This window comes from Musca autumnalis, unplaced genomic scaffold (assembly GCF_047663935.1).
Source record: "Musca autumnalis isolate F117 unplaced genomic scaffold, ASM4766393v1 scaffold_4, whole genome shotgun sequence".
NCBI lineage: Eukaryota > Metazoa > Arthropoda > Insecta > Diptera > Muscidae > Musca > Musca autumnalis.
Window position 1 is genome coordinate 52178745 of NW_027411977.1, and position 19403 is coordinate 52198147.

General features: G+C 36.5%; 1 protein-coding gene across 1 annotated transcript in view; it reads right to left on the reverse strand.

The window, feature by feature from the left end:
* Positions 1-12465, reverse strand: part of GC (gamma-glutamyl carboxylase) — a 64335-nt gene extending 51870 nt beyond the window's left edge. Inside the window, exon 1 of the mRNA XM_073985847.1 lies at positions 12222-12465. The gene's annotated coding sequence lies outside the window, so the exon portion shown is untranslated. The remainder of the gene's footprint in view (positions 1-12221) is intronic.
* Between the last annotated feature and the right edge of the window lie 6938 nt (positions 12466-19403).

The window sequence follows — 19403 nt, forward strand, 5'->3', positions numbered from 1 at the left end:
ATCAAAGTGATTCGATAGCAGGTCTTAAAGTGAACTTATTCGAAATTTTGTGTGGGAGGTACCGGATGGATTGGACAAATATAGTCCATATTTGAACCTGATCTATATCTAGTATATATATTAGGATGTGTAAAGTATGGACTAATTCGGCCACTCCCTTCAAGAGTTACAGTATGTTTGAACTTTTGTGGGGGAGGTACCCGAAGGAGTGGGTCGATTGAGTCTGTATTGAAACATTATTGAAGTCTGGTACACATTTTACGATGGGCAAAGTAAGGACCAAATCGGTTAATTGTTCCACAAACATCCCATAAGGGACAAGGGATACTTCCCTTATGGGATGTTTGTGGAACAATTAATTAAGTAACCAAATCGGTTACTCCCTTCAAAAGTTACCGTGCGCACAAATTTTCCGAACATTTTCGAACTTTTGTGGGGGAGGTACCGGAAGGAGTGGACCGATATAGCCCATCTTCGAACTTAAACTAAGTTTGGGCAAAATATTACGAAAACCAAAATTTGAACCGAATCAGTTCATCCGTTCGAGAGTTATCGTGCGCACCAGCCAGACAGACAGACTGACGGAAGGACATTGCTCAATCGACTTCAAATTGTCTGAAACACATTTCGTCCAAACATACTTGGGGTCTAAAACCATTATTTCGATGAGGCACATTTTGCCCGTATGAAAGTGTATATACCCTCGTTAGCATAAATGCTGAGGGTATAAAAACTCTAAAAGTGTGAACTTTTATCGCGATTTCTTAAAAAAGCGCTCCGGCGATTTTTTATTTTTCTCATCTATGAACATTCTAGTTTCAAAATCCGCAAAAACTTCCCGGGTGTAACCACCTTCCATTTAAAGTTGGTTCAAGGGTACCGTGGATATAATTTATATGGGAAAAGGTATGGAAAATGTAATTTCAAAAAAAAAAAAAAAATTAAAAAAAAGTGTTAAACGAACGGAACGGGTACAAAATTATATATAGAATGAAAGAGGACACTCTCGGGCATAATGTTGTTCCACAAAAGTTCTATTCCACTAAATTTGGAATTTCATAAAATTTAGTATCTGGTGAAAAATAAAAGAGCTCATGTTGTGTAAACGCTACGGTAATTTATAAAAGGCCACAACCCAACCTACGTAATAAAAAAAAAACAATGAACACAATATATGTTATAGTTTCCAAGAAATGGCTACTTCTTTCTCCAGAAATTTGCAAAAATTACGTATTTCACCAAAATACTTGTGGACTTATTATTTAGACACTCGAATAGAATCCAAATACATAAGTTAAAAAGCCAAAATAAAGGCATGTCAAGCTAAATAATTAAAAAAATATCTTACTTCTGGCAAAAGTGTAAACTTTCTTTTGACTCTTAAAATTTTGGGTTATTTTATCAATTTTCATATCATTATACAGGTGTAATTATGCTATTAAAAACTTGTTGTAAGGTGTAAACTTTCTTTTAACTCTGACCTTATGTATGAAGGGGGTCTTCAGAATCTTGGGCATTTGAACTTGCCGACAAAGGCAGGATTAGGATAAAATCTCAAAAGTTTTGCGGAGGAGGTACATAAAGGAATGGACCGACATAGCCCATTTGGAAGTGTGTTTTATTTCGGGGGTCATTGATAGCACCATTGTATAAAGAAACATAGACTTGCACACGAAAAACCTTAATCGCTGTAAACCGGGCTACTAGGAGTATCTTCGGTAAAAATTTCCAAAGGATTCTTGCACAGACCTTTAACCGCACTTAAACATAAATGTTGATAATTTGTGTGGGTGGTAGCCTAAGGAATAGAGCGATAGGGTCCACTTTTGAACATAAACTAAGTTTGGACAAAATATTTCGAGATCCAAAGTTTGGACGAAATCGGTTGCTCCGTTTATGAAATATTGCAATAGCGTTCTTCCTATGGCCAAGAAAATTATATTACCCAATTTTCAGCTGAATCGGGCAAAAAAGGCGACCTTTACGTTGCGAACATACAAATGCAATAATAATAATAAATAATAAAAAGGTCCTAATGAATAGATCCAAAACTTTAAAAATAAATAACATTTTCGCAAGGTGACAAAAGAAAGGTTGGAAATCTCAGCATAACTTTATAGCCGTTTGTTGGGTAGGTATCATCAGCATAATCCCAACACGATAGAATTGTTGCATCAGAACTATTGAATATTTTGCTGATCAACTTTTATAGTACAGTGACATTTATCTATATTTTCCGAAAAATGTGCTCGGTCTTACGGCCAAAACTACCAGAAGTAGCGTTCCAATGCTTTTGCGATGAACTAGAGAGTTATTAATTCTTGTCTTGGCTACAATTTTGTATGTGTTGGTGTTGGATCGAAATCTCAATGGTTTGGCTGTTATATACTAAAATATCCAAAAAAAAAAACCAAAATATCCAAACCAATCAAGTAAAAATTGGGAGGCTCGATTTTCATCGTAGACATACCGTCGGTGTCATGCGTAAGTGTTCCATACGCCATTTGCCTGTTTTGAGATAATCGCATTTTATTGTTTTGCGTCTCAACTGTGTGGAGCAGACTAAAGCAAATATTTATATTTTTAACTTGAAATATTAATAATAGTATATAGAATATGTTTGCAAAAATTTAGAGGAATATGTATTGAAATATAAAAGTTATAGAGATTCTTTTAAAAAAAGAATTTTTGTCGATTTGTTCCATATCCGCACTTGTGACACAAATGTGAAATATTGTAAATCACATGGAACAAAGTGACAAAAAAATTTCCATCTTTGCCTCAATAAATCAAATACTTCTAAATCAAAAATTAAAATTCTGATTTTTGGAATGTGTTTTTAAATTTGTAAATTTTTAAAATATTAATTTCATAACTGAAAAAAGTTTATGCTTTCCCGTCGAGGCGTGGATATCTCGGAAACAAAAAGTCAAAAATGGCGTATGTAACACTTAAGCATGACACCGACGATATGCTTTAGTAGACTTTTTTGCTCACTACAATCCCAGGAATCAGAAACGCGACGAGCCCGTAAGGTTTTTTCTTTCCATACAACTCGCCCTTATATATATTCTTGATCAGCATAAAATTCTAAGTCGATATAACCATGTCCGTCCTTCCGTCCGTCTATTGAAATCAAGATACAGCTCGCAATTTTGAGAGCTTTACAATTTGATGCAGACGTTTCTATTACTCCTAGGATGTTTGGTATTGAAATAAATCGGTCCACGTTTTGATATAGCCCGCATAGAACGGTACCACCTGATTTTCGGAAGGTTTTAGCCGAAATGGCTGGAATTTGGTATTTAGTCTTCGTTGTTACTACTTGTCATTCTTTTTTCTCGGGTTCTTGTCCGTCCATAGATACTAAACCCTTCAATATTGAAGAAAACAATTAACTACAAAAAAGTTCTTAAGCAACAAATCTAGGTACTTAAAGATCAAAATAGTGAAACAATTTAAAAAAAAATCTTCTGATATAGGAGAGCAATTACTAATGACGTAGGAATAAAACTTACCATAGTATTTGTGAACATTGAAAAATGGGATTACCAAGCAGGACTATAGGAAAAGGTTGGAGTTTCAATTAACTGACATAATTTCGCATATGCATTTATCTAATGAAGTGCGATATATATACTAGTTCCTAAGCGTTGCCTTCGAGAGAATTAATTAAATATCACTATAAATGACCTTCGCCTTAATAAGGCAAAAATAAAAAATTAAAAAATTATATTTTCCATGACAAATGTCTTCCTTTTTTGGTTTTCTAAAAAGCTGCGGGGCCAGAATATGTTTTTCATGGTACACCGAGTAATTTGACAAAAAAAAAAAAAAAACTTCAAAATTATAATAAATCGTATTGTATACCCCTAGCGAAAACTATATAACAAATGTAAGGCGTTTTGGTTCAATAATGTGGTAAAATCATTCAAAATACAAAAAAAGGCTGTACCGTTCTTTGGGATTATATCAAAACGTGGACCGACATAGCCCATTATAAATACCAAACGTCTTAAGAGTAATATAAACATTTGTAGCAACAGACAGATTGATAGATTGACAGATAGTCACGTCGATAGTCGACGAATATTTTGATGAGTTACAAACGGAATGACATGTCTACTACCTCAAAAAGAATACAAGTAAAACCAACGTTTAAGTTCGGCTGGACCAAACAGAAATCGGAAATGATTAAATAGACATCCCACCATCCTATAGAGGTAATGCTCGTAATTTGTTAAATATTTTTCCCTCCTCAGCATAAATCTAATGACAAATTTATCCTGATATGGGCATTACATCATCGAAGAACAACAGGATAGCATACGAATAGGTCGCTTCATAGAGTGATAAAGGTTAAGTAGGTTTTCTTATACATGACCACATGATCTTCCATTTAAAAAAAAAACAGAGTTCCTCATAAAAGAAGCTTGTGTCTTCGAAAGTCCTTCAAAAGACCAAAATACATAAAAATTCAGCATGAAGTCTAGTAGGATCAATGTCACTTCTATACAAGTTCAGTTTGGGTTTCAGTACGATATCTCTTAAAGTACTACAAGGTCTTTCTTAGAAGTCCAATAGATCCTTTCACACAAGACATAAATTATTTCTAATATAAAACAAGAGGAGAAGACCAGTGAATAATCCATAAAATGGCTAGTAAATCTTCTAGAAGATATTCCCCAAGAATATATGGAGTATGGAAAATAGAGTGGTTTTAAAAAACCGATGTCGGTTTTTTTATGCGGCACCCTCCTAAAATGTTTAGTTTTGTTAAAAATTAAGATTGCCAAAATTTGAGCTCAATGGGAGTATGTTAACACGTGCCACTGGGGCCTCAAACTTTCCATGGGCCCTTTATATAGCTAATATTAAAATCTGACCCGATTTTCAATTTTTTTTGTAGAATTACTTGTTTAGACACTACAAAGAACTGGTTAACTGTTTTCATGGATTGGACAATAAATGTGGTTTGTTGAGCGATTTCTTTAAAATTCGCCTTTGGTCCTATACAAATTTGTATGGGAACAAAGTCGAATTTTCACAAAATCACTCTACAGACCATCTTAATTGTCCAATAGATGAAAATATCTTACCAGTTCTTTGTAGCGGCTAAACAAGTAATTCTACAAAAAAAAAATTGAAAATCGGGTCAGATTTTAATATTAGCTATATAAAGGGCCCATGGAAACTTTGTGGCCCCAGTGGTACGTGTTAACATACTCCGATTGAGCTCAAACTTTGGCAATCTTAATTTTTAACAAAACTAAACATTTTAGGAGGGTGCCGCATAAAATATCCGACATCGATTTTTCCCTTTGAGTTAAAACAAGTGTAATGAAAACACTATTCCAAAGTACAGTATGCAAAGTTCATATTCGTACATCCCATAAAAAATGAATATATGCAAATATGAAACAATTGATTGGGGATTACTACAACGAAGAAAGATTTAAAAATAACAAAACAAATTTTTAATGTATTCCGTCATTTAGGTATAGATGGCACCTGTGTGGGTGGCAAAACTCGTATTCGTACATTTAGAAACTCTATATATTTGTGGTATTTATGGATTTTTTAAACAAAATACCACTATTTTTTTTTTCTTTTTTTAGAGTGTCTCTGGTGTAGAAAAAATGTAAAAATAACAATGATTTAACTTAGGGCCTGTTTCGCTATGTCGAAAGAAAATGAATGTGAACGAAAAGGGCCTAAACTTTGCTTTTCATGGTAATATTGACTTTGTGTTTGCTTCGAAACAACTTCAAAATTTGAAAATCATACACGAGTTAAGTAGTTTTTTGTTCGTTTTCATTTTCGTTCGACATAGTGAAACAGGCTGTAAAACTTTTGAATGATAGATACGAGTTACTATGGCAATTTATTATCGAATTTTGAATGAAAATAGCAGTCATTCTGCAACAATATTCAAGGTCTCCTATGAAAATAAATGTTGTCAGCGTTCGGAAATGCAACGTAGACTCCGACTCCAACTCCGAAACCCTGGTTTTAACAGGTAGTATTGCTATACTAAATTTGGAAAACTAATAAAAGAAAGGCTAGGGCACGATAACTATGAATGCTCAAGCACGGAAGATCTAGACAGAAATGTCAAAATTATAACGGAGGTCTTAGTAAAGTCATTCGAAGAAAGTTGTCCCCTTCGAGAGAGCAAATCTGCCTACGAAAAACCCTGGATGACAGGAGAAATTCGTAACAAAGGCAAAGAGGTCCGAAGGATTTACAACAGAGCTCGACGTAAAAAATTAGCTGTATTCTGGGATAACTATCACACAAAACTTAAAGAATACAACAAAATGACTAGAACAGCAAAGCGCAATTCCTGGAAACTCTTTTGTGAACAGGTAGACAGTGTAAGTGATGTATCTAAAATAAACAAGTAAAAAAGCATTAAGTTCGGCCGGGCCGAACTTTTCATACCCTCCACCATAAAATATTCATTCCTGTCCCCAACTTTAAGTGAGTACGTTAAAATGTCAGATAATGTACATAAAATGCTTCATTCGGGAGGCCCTTTTTTATGGTGCCTATATCTAACTGTTGACAATTTTTGGTGGGCTAGAAATTGGGAGGTACTGTTATAATAAAACATGGACCTATGTTGACAGTTTTTGATGGGAGCCTTTAATGTCAAATAACTCCTAATTCGGTTAAAAAATTTAGCTAGAATCCTCAAAATATCGAAAATCGTTACATAACGTGGGAACTTCAAATGTTATTAACAGCTAGTTCGGAGGTATCTGGGCTATACGAAAATATGAACTTAAATGAACAATTTTTGTTGCGGAATTTTTGTTGACTTTTAAATTTCAAATTACAGAAAGTTCGTCCAAAAAATAAAGCTAAGGTACGGAAAATCGGGAGGTTTGTTTTGGGGCTATACAAAAACATGGACCTACGTTCGGTTAAACATTTTAAGTAAAATCCTCAAAGTACCGAAAATCGGGAAGTATCGTTATATTGGGGCTACTACAACCACTGTGACCACTACAACATTCAAATATCAAATTACAGTTAGTTCTGTTAAAAATTGTAGCTAAAATTGCCAAATTACTGAAAATTGGGAGATATCGTTACATGGGAGCTATATCCGAACATGGACCTATATGGGGGCTATACCAAAACGTGGACCTATGTCCACAACTTTTGTTATATAAGTTTATTGATACTTAAGAACCCTTAATGTCAAATAATAGCTAAATCGGTCTGAAAATGTAGCTAAACCCGTCAAAATACCGAAAATGTAGCTACAAACGTCAAAATACCGCAAATCGGGGGGTACCGTTATATGGGGGCTATAAAAAAACGTGGACCTATGTCCACAAGTTTTGATATATATGTTTATTGACACTTAAGAACCCTAAATGTCAAATTATAGCCAAATCGGTCTGAAAATGTAGCTAAAACCGTCAAAATACCGTAAATCGGGGGGTACCGTTATATGGGGGCTATACCAAAACGTAGACCTATGTCCACAACTTTTGTTATATAAGTTTATTGACATTTAAGAACCCTTAATGTCAAATTATAGCTACATCGGTCTGAAAATGTAGCTAAAAACGTCAAAATACCGCAAATCGGGGGGTACCGTTATATGGGGGCTATACCAAAACGTGGACCTATGTCCACAACTTCTAATATATAAGTTTTTTAACACTTAAGAACCCTAAATGCCAAATTATAGCTAGATCGGTCTGATAATGTAGCTAAAAACTTCAAAATACCGTATATCGGGGGGTACCGTTATATGGGGGCTATACCAAAACGTGGACCTATGTCCACAACTTTTGTTATTTAAGTTTATTGATACTTAAGAACCCTAAATGTCAAATTATAGCTAAATCGGTCTAAAAATGTAGCTAAAAACGTCAAAATACCGCAAATCGGGGGGTACCGTTATATGGGGGCTATACCAAAACGTGGACCGATATAGCCCATCATCGAACTTGACCTGCCTGCAAACAAAAGACGCATTTTCCCAAAATTTCAGCGTCCTATCTCCATTTTTGTGGATGCTAGAGTGATTACCACAGACGGACGGACGGACGGACGGACGTGTTCAGATCGACTTAGAATTTTACCCTGATCAAGAATATATATACTTTATAGGGTCGCAAATGAGTATTTCAATGCGTTACAAACGGAAAAACAAACTTAATATACCCTCCATACTATGGTGGAGGGTATAAAAAGTTTCTATAGAAAACCCATACACAAACCGAGATTATGGTGAATGATATGGGAAATAAGATGGAAACAATCGAGGACACGCTGGGGCTTTTGATGAATACGCATTTCCCGCCGAGCACTACGGCAAATGTAGGGATATCGGCAGTTGGGGAAAATGCTAAGGACAAAGCACCAAACATTGATGGAACAATGGTTAAAGATGCCATCAACAGTTTCAAACCTTTTCAAGCAGCGGGACCAGACCAGGTCTTTCCGGCCTTACTCCAAAAGGAGGTGGACTATATTTCGTCCAAATTAGCTGGTATCTTCAACGCATGCTTAAAATTTGCGTATACCCCTAAAGCCTGGCAGGATGCGAGGGTAGTGTTTATCCCCAAACCTGGAAAGGCTAGCTACGCAATTCCTAAGTCTTATCGCCCGATAAGTCTAACTTCTTTCTTACTCAAAACCATGGAACGTATGGTCGATACCATGATTAAGAGCAAGATCCCAAACGATATGCTTAAATATAAACAACATGCATACGTTAAAGGCAGATCAGTGGACACCGCTTTACATGAGGTAGTACACCACATCGAAAACACCTTCGACAAGAAGATGTATACACTGGCAGTATGCATTGACATCGAGGGTGCTTTCAGTAACGTCAGCACTGAAACCCTTATCCAATCCTTAGATAATTTTTATGTGAACCGGGCCCTTAGGAACTGTGTAAGCAATATGCGAAGGAATAGATGGATAATTTGCGGGCTACACGACGTAACGAAACGGGATAAAGTTGGTCAGGGAACGCCACAGAGGGAGATTTTGTCACATCTCCTGTGGATTACTACCATAAATAGCCTACTGAGGACTTTAACCAAAGAGGGATTTGAACCAGTCTGTTATGCAGACGACGTTATAATACTTCTGAGGGGAAAGAACCCTAATTTGTTATGCAGAAGGCCCGAATCGGCTCTAAAACTTGCATATAACTGGGCTAGACTGGGCTAGAAAGCCTCCTGGAAACTGCTGTTATACAGACGGCTCGATGTTAGGGGGGAGGACGGGACTGGGACTTTTTATTGAAGAACCAGAGACCGAAATCTCTCTTCGGTTGCCGGATCACAATACGGTCCTTCAAGCGGAGGTCAGGGCGATCACAGAGTGTCTGAACTGGTTTAATGCTAACTCGAGACCAACTACCGTTAACGTCCTTACGGACAGTAAAATGGCAATCAATGCAATAACATCCAAGACAGTAAAATCGAAAACTGTACTGGACTGCATAAATACTATAAACAATTATTCCCAGCAAGGAACAGTGCGCATTATATGGGTACCAGGCCATGCGGAGATTAAAGGTAATGAAAGAGCAAATTCTCTGGCAAAAAATGGCAGGGAATTAGCAACAATAAACTTAGCGTAAAGCCTCTAAATGCGTCACGTATAGAGTTAAAAAATTGGGAAAAACAGGCCTATACATCCCTATGGAATAGAAAGGAGATAGGGAAAACCACTAAGATTCTCTGGGGGGACCCAAACGAGGATAAAACTAAAAACTTACTATTATTAGGTAAGGCAGACATTAGTAGGCTAACAGGTATCCTTACTGGTCACTTGGGCCTACAAGCACATCTGCATAAAATTAAATGCGCAGATAACAACTTATGCAGGGCATGCGGAAAGGACGACGAAACGTTGGAACACTTTCTTTGCCAATGCCCAGCTTTCGCAAATATCAGGTCCCAGTCTTTAGGGGTCGACACCATACCGGGACTTAATCAGATAACGGTAAAAGATGTTAAACAGTTAAGGGATTTTGTTAAGGGCACAGAATTACTAAAATAATAAAGAGACCAAATAAGACCCTTTCTTCAATTAGTCTAGAGCGCACAACAGGCCTATTCCGGCTTAAGTGTATGTCCATTGGACATATCGACGCATCCAAACAATAGTATGCTAAGTCGACTTAGCATGTTTTCAAGTTCTTTACATTTTTATATTTAACGTCCTTTAACTTAAATTCTGTCAAATATTGGTAATGATCAGACAATCCCAACAGAAGTTATAAACAAATATTTACTTAGCATAGTACTGAAGTTCAAAAAAATTTCCAAACTTTGAGAGCTTCTCCTGCAAAACTCACTTTTTAGACTTAGCATACTATTATTTGGAGGTGTCGATATGGCGACTTGCGCCCCTCTTTTCAACCTAACCTAACCATAGCATACCGTGATTGAGAGGTTTTTAGTCTTTAATTCGAAAGGTTCCGCTGAAATCAGTATAGTTAGTTTGATTTTTGTAACGCAATCGTGATTGTGGAAACGACTTTCCATAAACATCCTTGGAAAACTTCTCCCAATGGTATGTGGCCTACTTCTTATCGCCGAATCCGAACGGCTTGTCTAAAAACTCGTATTGTAGAAAAGTAGTATGTACATGACACGGTGCTTATGAAACAATTTAAAATGGAAGGTGCTTGCACCTGAGAATTTTTTGCAGATTCTGAAACTACAATGTTCATAGATGAGAAAAATCAAGAAAAAAACGCCGGAGCGCTTTTTAAATAAACCGCATTTAAGTTGACATTTTTAGGGGTTGTTTATGTTTTCACGATTTTTCTTTGAAACCGCAAGTCCTATCAGAATGGGTATGGTATTTTCATAGGTTTTAAAATTATTGAAATATAGATTTTAAATTGGGACAATACATTGACTGTATCGCCCCCTTATAAAACAATGTCATGAAGGGTGCGCCTTAACTAACTTTTAATGAAAAGCGCTTACACAGGGAAAGTTTTAGTGAATTCTGAAACAGCAATGCTCATAGATGAGAAAAATCCAAAAACCAGAAAAAATCGCTGAAGGGATTTTTAAATAAATCGCGGTCAAAATTCACATTTTAGGTGTTTTTTAGGTTTTCACGATTTTGCTTGGAAACCGCTAGTCCTATCGAAATGGTGGTAAAGAAAATGTTGTAGCTGTGAAAATTCTCTAGAGGAATGACCTTTTTGATTTGTTCCCAGGTTATACCATTTTTGAGATAAAGAAGTTCAGGTTACATTTTTAGGTTTTTTGTTAGAGTTTCGCGATTTTGCTTGAATACGGCAAGTCTTATCGATATGGAACCTGAGAAAATCTTAAAGCTGTGGAAATTCTCTACAAGACTGGCTTATGTAACTTTTCCTAGGTTGCACCATTTTCTAGATATATAAGTTTAAGTTGGGAATTTGCAGCCATGACATTGTTTTATAAGGGGTCGATACAGAATTGAATTGAATTTGAACATCTACAGTCAACCAAAAAAGTCTACATACACCCTATAAATCTCGAGTTTTAAGGGTAAGGAAGCGTTTTTATGAAAATCCAAGTACTTAGTTCTATTTCATATCCCTAATAAACAATATTATATACAACAAAAATAAATTTCATAATCCGAATAACGTTAAATTCTATAAAAATTAAAAAAATGATAGGGAAAAAGTGTACATACACCCAATGAAATATTAAGATTACCGTAAAATTTATGGAATAAGCAATACAAATTTTACATTTTATTGCTTTATCGAATGTATCTGGTTGTCTATGATATATTTTAGACAAAATAGAAACATATTTGTTGATTAATAGCAGTTATTTAATGTCAGACTTCGCGTATAGCTCGTTATGGCGGACCCTTGCAGATTTCTTTGAGTTTTCAGTCTGGTAGTTAATGAAACCCCAGGAAATACAGTGGGACTAATTATTTTGAGATGCTAGAGCGCTTTGAAGTTGTTCTTATGGATAATATATGCTTCCATCTATTTATCGACTAAACGGCTGCCATCAACAACCAAAAAATCACAAAGGATAAAATTAAATGATAGAGAATCAACATGTGAAGGCAAACAATCTTCATCAATTTCAATATTTCATCAGTTTAATTAAAACATCGTTTTAATACTGACACATTGACGTTGCAATGAAGCGTAATGAAATAAATTCATAGAAATTCTTAGAACGACAAATTATTGAATATTTACTTACCAATTTAACGACACAGGTTGGGTACTTTAACATAAACACTTCAACACTATTATTAAACAATGCTTATTGTCACAAAAATATCTAATATTTTTTATTTGTTTTAAATGAAAGTTTAACAATTCGTTTTGTTGTTATTTTGTCACGTGAATTCTACTGATTCTGGAAAAGTCTTTTACATCCCAAAAAACAGGCACACACCAACAGCAATGAAAACAACAAACTATGGTTGTTTACAACTGAAGCTGGAACATTTTGGAATATGGCTTTTTATAGGATTACTTGTCGACATCCCAATTGACATTGTGCGTTGGATAGATGTAAACAAAACAATGTGGCACAATGGGTTTTGTTTGAATGAAAAGCGAAAATAGCGTATGTAATGAGATGTGTAATAACTTCGAGATGAAGTTACATAAAATAACGCTTGTTTAAAAACTAGTTTAAGGATCTGACGACCTTATTAGCTGTTCACTTATTGGATGATTGTTCAATTTAGGGCTTCAGTGGCTATGAAGTCGAGGAGATAATGAGAAGGAAATCTGAGGACATGTTGTCAGGACAGATCATTTATTGTAATAATGACGTCTGGCGAGGGAAAGGGTGGTTCTTAAGACCGTTTCCATGTGAAAGGGTGCTTCATAAGACACTTTCCCTTGGAAAGGGTGCTTCTTAAGACCCTTTCCATGGGAAAGGATGCTGCTTAATACAATTTCCAAGGGAAAGTGGGCTTCTTTAGATCTTTTCCAAGGGAAAGATGCCTTCGAAAGGGTGCTTCTTAAGACCATTTCCATGGAAAAGGGTGCTTTTTAAGACCATTTCCATGGGAAAGGTTGCTTCTTAAGACCATTTCCATGGGAAATTGTGCTTCCTAAGACCCCTTCCATGGAAAAGGGTGCTTCTTAAGACCCTTTCCATGGGAAAGCTTGCTTCTTAAGACCCTTTCATTGGAAGAGGATGCTTCCTAAGACCCTTTCCATAGGAAATGGTGCTTCTTAAGACCCTTTTCATGTGAAAGGGTGCTTCTTAAGACCCTTTCTATGGGAAATGGTGCTTCTTAAGAACCTTTCTATGGAAAAGGGTTCTTTTTAATAACATTTCCATGGGAAATGGTGCTTCCTAAGACCCTTTCCATGGGAAAGGACACTTCTTAAGACCCTTTCCATGGGAAAGGACACTTCTTAAGACCCTTTCCATGGAAAATGGTGCTTCCTAATACCCTTTCCATGGGAAAGGGTGCTTCCTAATACCCTTTCCATGGGAAAGGGTGCTTCCTAATACCCTTTCCATGGGAAAGGGTGCTTCCTAATACCCTTTCCATGGGAAAGGGTGCTTCCTAATACCCTTTCCATGGGAAAGGGTGCTTCCTAATACACTTTCCATGGGAAAGGGTGCTTCCTAATACCCTTTCCATGGGAAATGGTGCTTCCTAATACCCTTTCCATGGGAAATGGTGCTTCCTAATACCCTTTCCATGGGAAATGGTGCTTCCTAATACCCTTTCCATGGGAAATGGTGCTTCTTAATACCCTTTCCATGGGAAATGGTGCTTCTTAAGACCCTTTTCATGTGAAAGGGTGCTTCTTAAGACCCTTTTCATGTGAAAGGGTGCTTCTTAAGACCCTTTTTCATGTGAAAGGGTGCTTCTTAAGACCCTTTCTATTGGAAATGGTGCTTCTTAAGAACCTTTCTATGGAAAAGGGTTCTTTTTAATAACATTTCCATGGGAAATGGTGCTTCCTAATACCCTTTCCATGGGAAATGGTGCTTCCTAATACCCTTTCCATGGGAAAGGGCACTTCTTAAGACCCTTTCCATGGAAAATGGTGCTTCTTAAGACCCCTTCTATGGGAAAGGGTGCTTCTTAAGACACTTTCCTTGGGAAAGGGTGCTTCTTAAGACACTTTCCTTGGGAAAGGGTGCTTCTTAATACCCTTTCCAAGGGAAAGGGTTCTTCTTAATACTTTTTCCAAGGAAAAGGGTGCTTCTTAATACTTTCCAAGGGAAAGTAGGTTTCTTATGACCCTTTCCAAGAGAAAGTTGTCTTCGAAAGTGTGCTTCTCAAGACTTTCCATGGGAAAGGGCGTTTTTTAAGACCCTTTCCATTGGGAAATGGTGCTTCCTAAGACCGTTCCCATGGGAAAGGTTGCATCTTTAAAACCTTTCCACGGAAAAGGGTGCTTCTTAAAACCTTTTCCATGGAAAAGTGTGCTTCAAGACCCTTTCCATGGAAAAGGGTTCTATTTAAGACCCTTTTCATGGAAAAGGGTGCCCCTTAAGAGCCTTTCCATGGGGTTTTTACTCTGATTGTTCATAATGAATACATATTTTAATTATCTGAATAAATATTCCATAATTATGTTTGAAAACATCCCATTGTGTAGTATACAAATGGTCCAACATATGATGGTAGCATATTGCAGTTATGCGCATGTCTTTTAAAAGATGTGGAAACTTCTTTCATAAAAAACTGGGTTGACGATTTTCAAGGGAAAGAAGGAATCTTTAAGTTTAAAAATGCCTAAATGAATTTTTGTTCTATGTATTTATTCGGTTACTCTGTGTGTACTCGCAGATGAACAGCTAAAGGATAATGTTTGATGCATGTGTTAAGGCTGGCGTTATCTTTCATTAATCGATTATTTCCTCCTCTATGGTTTACCTTGATCAACATAGAATTCTTATTAGTCAAATAAATATAAACATTGCGTTGGCGACGATGACAGACAGGTTGATGTTTGGCGCCACTTGTTTATCTCCGATGGTTTCATCTTATCATGGTTTTAGATATAATGACATACACATACATACTAAGTAGTTAAAGGTGCAATAATGGCACAGTGTTTTACATTAAAAATTGGATTTAAAAGTGTAAGAAGTAATGGATATGGTGTTAGGCTTGCTTAAGGAACGTAAAGTCACGTACATTGCACATATAGTCAAAGGTTAAAATTCTTTCTACATGCGTAGACCATTGGAAATGTGCCATCTTAGCATGAGTGGCTGAATTGGAAGGCCAGGAAAAAGAACGGCAACATTTTTTCAACGGTGATTAAACTTCTCATTATAAGTTCCTGAGTAGTTTACCAATGTAAAACTTTTGCATAAGTTGTGCCGTTTATATGCTCGACACGTCGTTCAGTCTTGGCCCTGTATGACCTTTTGAAATTAAAATGTTCCAAAAATATATGAACCTATTTTAATTTCGAGATAATATACCTTTCAGAATTACGCAACTTTCAAATAACGTAAATCAAAACACGGTGCCATGCCAGTTTTACTTGCAACGTAACAATTGTAAAATGTCTCAAGACATTATTTTAATTTATTGATTATTTTTAGAATTACTGTTATACGAGAAGAAAACTTGTTTGGATATATATGTACATATATACATACGTGCATATGTATTAATTTATGCTGAGGAAAATCTTCCTAAATATTTACATATTTAAGGTATTCCTTCATTTTTATAGTCTCTACCATAGTATGGAGGGTATATTAAGTTTGTTTTTCCGTTTCAAACGCATTGAAATAATTACTTGTAACCCCATGAAATACTCATATATATAGTATAGTCTCGATAATCCGTACACTCGTTAATCCGGAAACGCGATAATCCGGACACTAGAATTTTTTACATTGTAGACTATCCCAGCGAAAATTCGGATCCGTTAGCCATTATGTAACCCATTATAAAGTAATGTAAACAAAAATAACTACTTATCTTACTCATTACTATGTAATGTGTACGGTGGCATTGAGCGTGTGTGTCCGACTACAAATCAGAGAGTTGTGTGTTCAAAACCAGCAAACAGCGAAATAAAATAAAAATATAAAGTGCGTTGAAATCGAAAACAAATTCCACCTCAACTGTTCTAAAAATAGAAAAATTTTTTTTAGGTTATAGCTTATTTTCCAACTTCCAGTGGACATAGAATAACTAGTTATTCTAGTGGTTATAGAATAAATAGTTATTCAGTGCGACATGCCCTTGTGAAAATAATGGCTTAGTATTATAAAACCCATTTTTTAGTAAGGATTTTTTCGTTGGGATGTAATCAGGACATCACATATTTTTTTTGACCTCGATAATCCGGACATCGCTATGTTTTTCCTACTTTGATATAATGATCAATGATCTTATTTATATCATTGACGTTTTCATTTATACCAATAAAAATTGGTTTTTCAGAGTTCCGGTCCAAATCTCGACTTTCTGTCTAGCCACAGTTGACTCAGCTATACAGCCAGGAAAATGTCGACGTGGAACTAACTATCTGATTCTGTCGAATGAAGCATCAGTGTTGGGTAGCCTAGTTCTGAAGTTATATCGCGACCATTTCTCCGACCACCCTCTTCCGAACTTCGGAACAACCTCCTGTGGACCTCCGACCACCCTCCTCCGAACTTCGGAACAACCTCCTCTGGACTTACCACCACCCTCTCCGAACTTCGGAACAACCTCCTCTGGACCTCCGACCACCCTCCTCCGAACTTCGGAACAACCTCCTCTGGACCTTCGACCACCCTCTTCCGAACTTCAGAACAACCTCCTCTGGACCTTCGAACAACTTGCTCTTTCCATATTCAGTCCACAGGCACATCAAAACTTGTTCGCTACTACACACGCAACACACACAAACAGCAAAAACATATTTTTTCACTTGATTTTACTCTTCGAGCAAACTCATTCTCTATTTTGAGTATTTTCACTCGCACTCTTATTTTTAAACCAAGAGTACTCGCGAGTGCTCCCAAATAAAACAAAAGAGTGGAGAGTAGATTTTTGTAAAACTAGTACTCTTCGAGTACTCCCACTCGCAGGTATTTTTCACTCGCGAGTAAAAACGAGCAAATCGGAGCTCTGCTGTAATCGATACAATGGAAAATATTTCGCAAATTTTAAAGTTTGAATATATTGATCTTTTGTAAGTGAGGTACCGAAAGAAGTTGTCCAATAAAGTGCATCTTTGGGTTTGCTGTATGTTTGAAATAAATATTACTATGTGCTATGTTTGGAACAACGTCCGCCACTTTAATTTTAATCCAAAAAAACCGTCGCACTATTAACCAGCCCTTTTGCAAAAAAAATGTGTGGGAGGTATTCGAACGAGTTGGCCGATACAGTCCATGTTAAAACCTGATCCACGTCTGGAATGTTAATGTCACGATGTGCAACATTTTGGAACAAATCCGTTACCCATTTTGAGATTTGATTAACTTGCCGACAAAATAAGGATTAGGTTAAAAACTCTCTAAAGGTTTGCGGGGGAGGTGCCTAAAGGAATGGACCGACATAGTCCATTTTGGAAGTGTGTCCCATTTTGGGAGTCATTCCTCTCTATAGGACCATTATGTCAGGAAACATGGACTTGCCTACGAAAAACATTATATCGCTGTAAACATGGCTACAAGGAGTACCTTTGGTAAAATTTTCCAAAGGATTCTCGCACAGACCCTTAACCGCACTTAAACAAAAATATTGCTCATTTGTGTGGGTGGTACCCTAATGAATGGACCGATAGGGCCTACTTTTGAACATAATCTAAGTTTGGACAAAATATTTCGATATCCAAAGTTTTGACCAAATTGATTGTTCCGTTTATGAGATATTGCGCTTACCATTTTATCCGATATTTTCGAACTTTTGTGGGGGAGGTACCGAAAGCGGTGGACATATAAGCAAAATTTTCGAATTTCATCTGATATTCGAAGAAATATTACGATATGCAAATGGCGGACCAACTCAGTATTCGTTTCGGAAGTTATCGTGCGCACCAGCCATTACACGTGCTACACCTGTAGTGATTTTTTTTACAGTTTTCGGGTAATTTTCTCAAGAAGTATGGAATTGCCGCTGAAAAATTGTACCATTGCAATAGGGGCCTTGAGTGCAACCTGTTGGAAGAAAAATCAAAACTATTCGAGAGGAAGTCCTAACCTGCATTTTTCCAAAATTTTGTGTGGGAAATAGCCGAAGGAGTTGACGTAGTCCATATTTAGATTAGGCAATATTCCTTGCGGCAATTGTCAGTTTATCTGTGAGAGAGGGGGTTGAGAGGCAAAGGGCTACCATATGCCTCACCTTTCTCTCCATCAAACTGACAATTGCCGCAAGAAAAATTGCCTAATGTATATATGGACATACATATATTGTCAATATTCTAACCTGATATGTGTCTCGTAGAAATAGTGGAAAGGAGTGGACCGATAAGGCCCATCTTAGAACTTGATTTAACTGTGGGCAAAATATTACGAGTGCCAAACTTTGGATCGAATCGGTTTACCCGTTCGAGAGTTACCGCGCGCTCCATCCACAACACATGGTGGCATAGTGGGTTTTACAGCTTTCAGGTTATTTTCTCAGGAAGTATGGACTTGCCCCTGAAAAAACTTGCACCATCGTAATGGAGTTAACGAATACAAGTTGCTGCAATAAAAATTAAAAGGATTCGAGAGGAGGTTTTAACCTTTACTTTTCCGAAATTTAGTGTGGGAGATACCCGAAGTAGTGAACCGATTTAGTCCATATTCAAAATTTATCTATGTCTGGTAGAAATATTACATTGTGCAAAGGACCAAATCGGTTATTAATATAATTATAATTGTTATAATTTTGGCGAAAAAATTTGAAATTTTGTGGGGGAGGTACAGGTGGGAGTGTGCCGATATAACCCATCTTCGAACTTCAACTAAGTTTGGACAAAATATTGCGAAAGCCAAATATTGGACCAAGTCGGTTAATCAGTTCTAGAGTTATCGTGCGTACCAGCCAGACATATAAATATGGCAGTACATGCAGAACGGAAAAGCCAAGGCCCAAAATAAAAAGCAAGTTTTATAAAAAATCATGACATGAATTGGGAAATAAAAGCAACACATGGAAAGGAGTTATATATTTAGTAAATATATCAAAATTGATATAATTTAAGAGAAAAAGGTCTCAAATTTCGCAAAATATCAGCAATATTTGGAAAAAAATAATTATCAAAATGTGATATTTTTTGTCCGCTTATTGAGGAACGAAAGTGTGAAAGTGTTAGAATACGATGTTTATAGATATTGTTGTGTAGGCTATCCCATGATCGCCGCCCTCCATCCAATGCCCATTTCCTCCTTATTTTCGTAGAGAGCTGCCATTGCTTGAAAAAATTATTGATAATAAATAAAACAATAGTTATG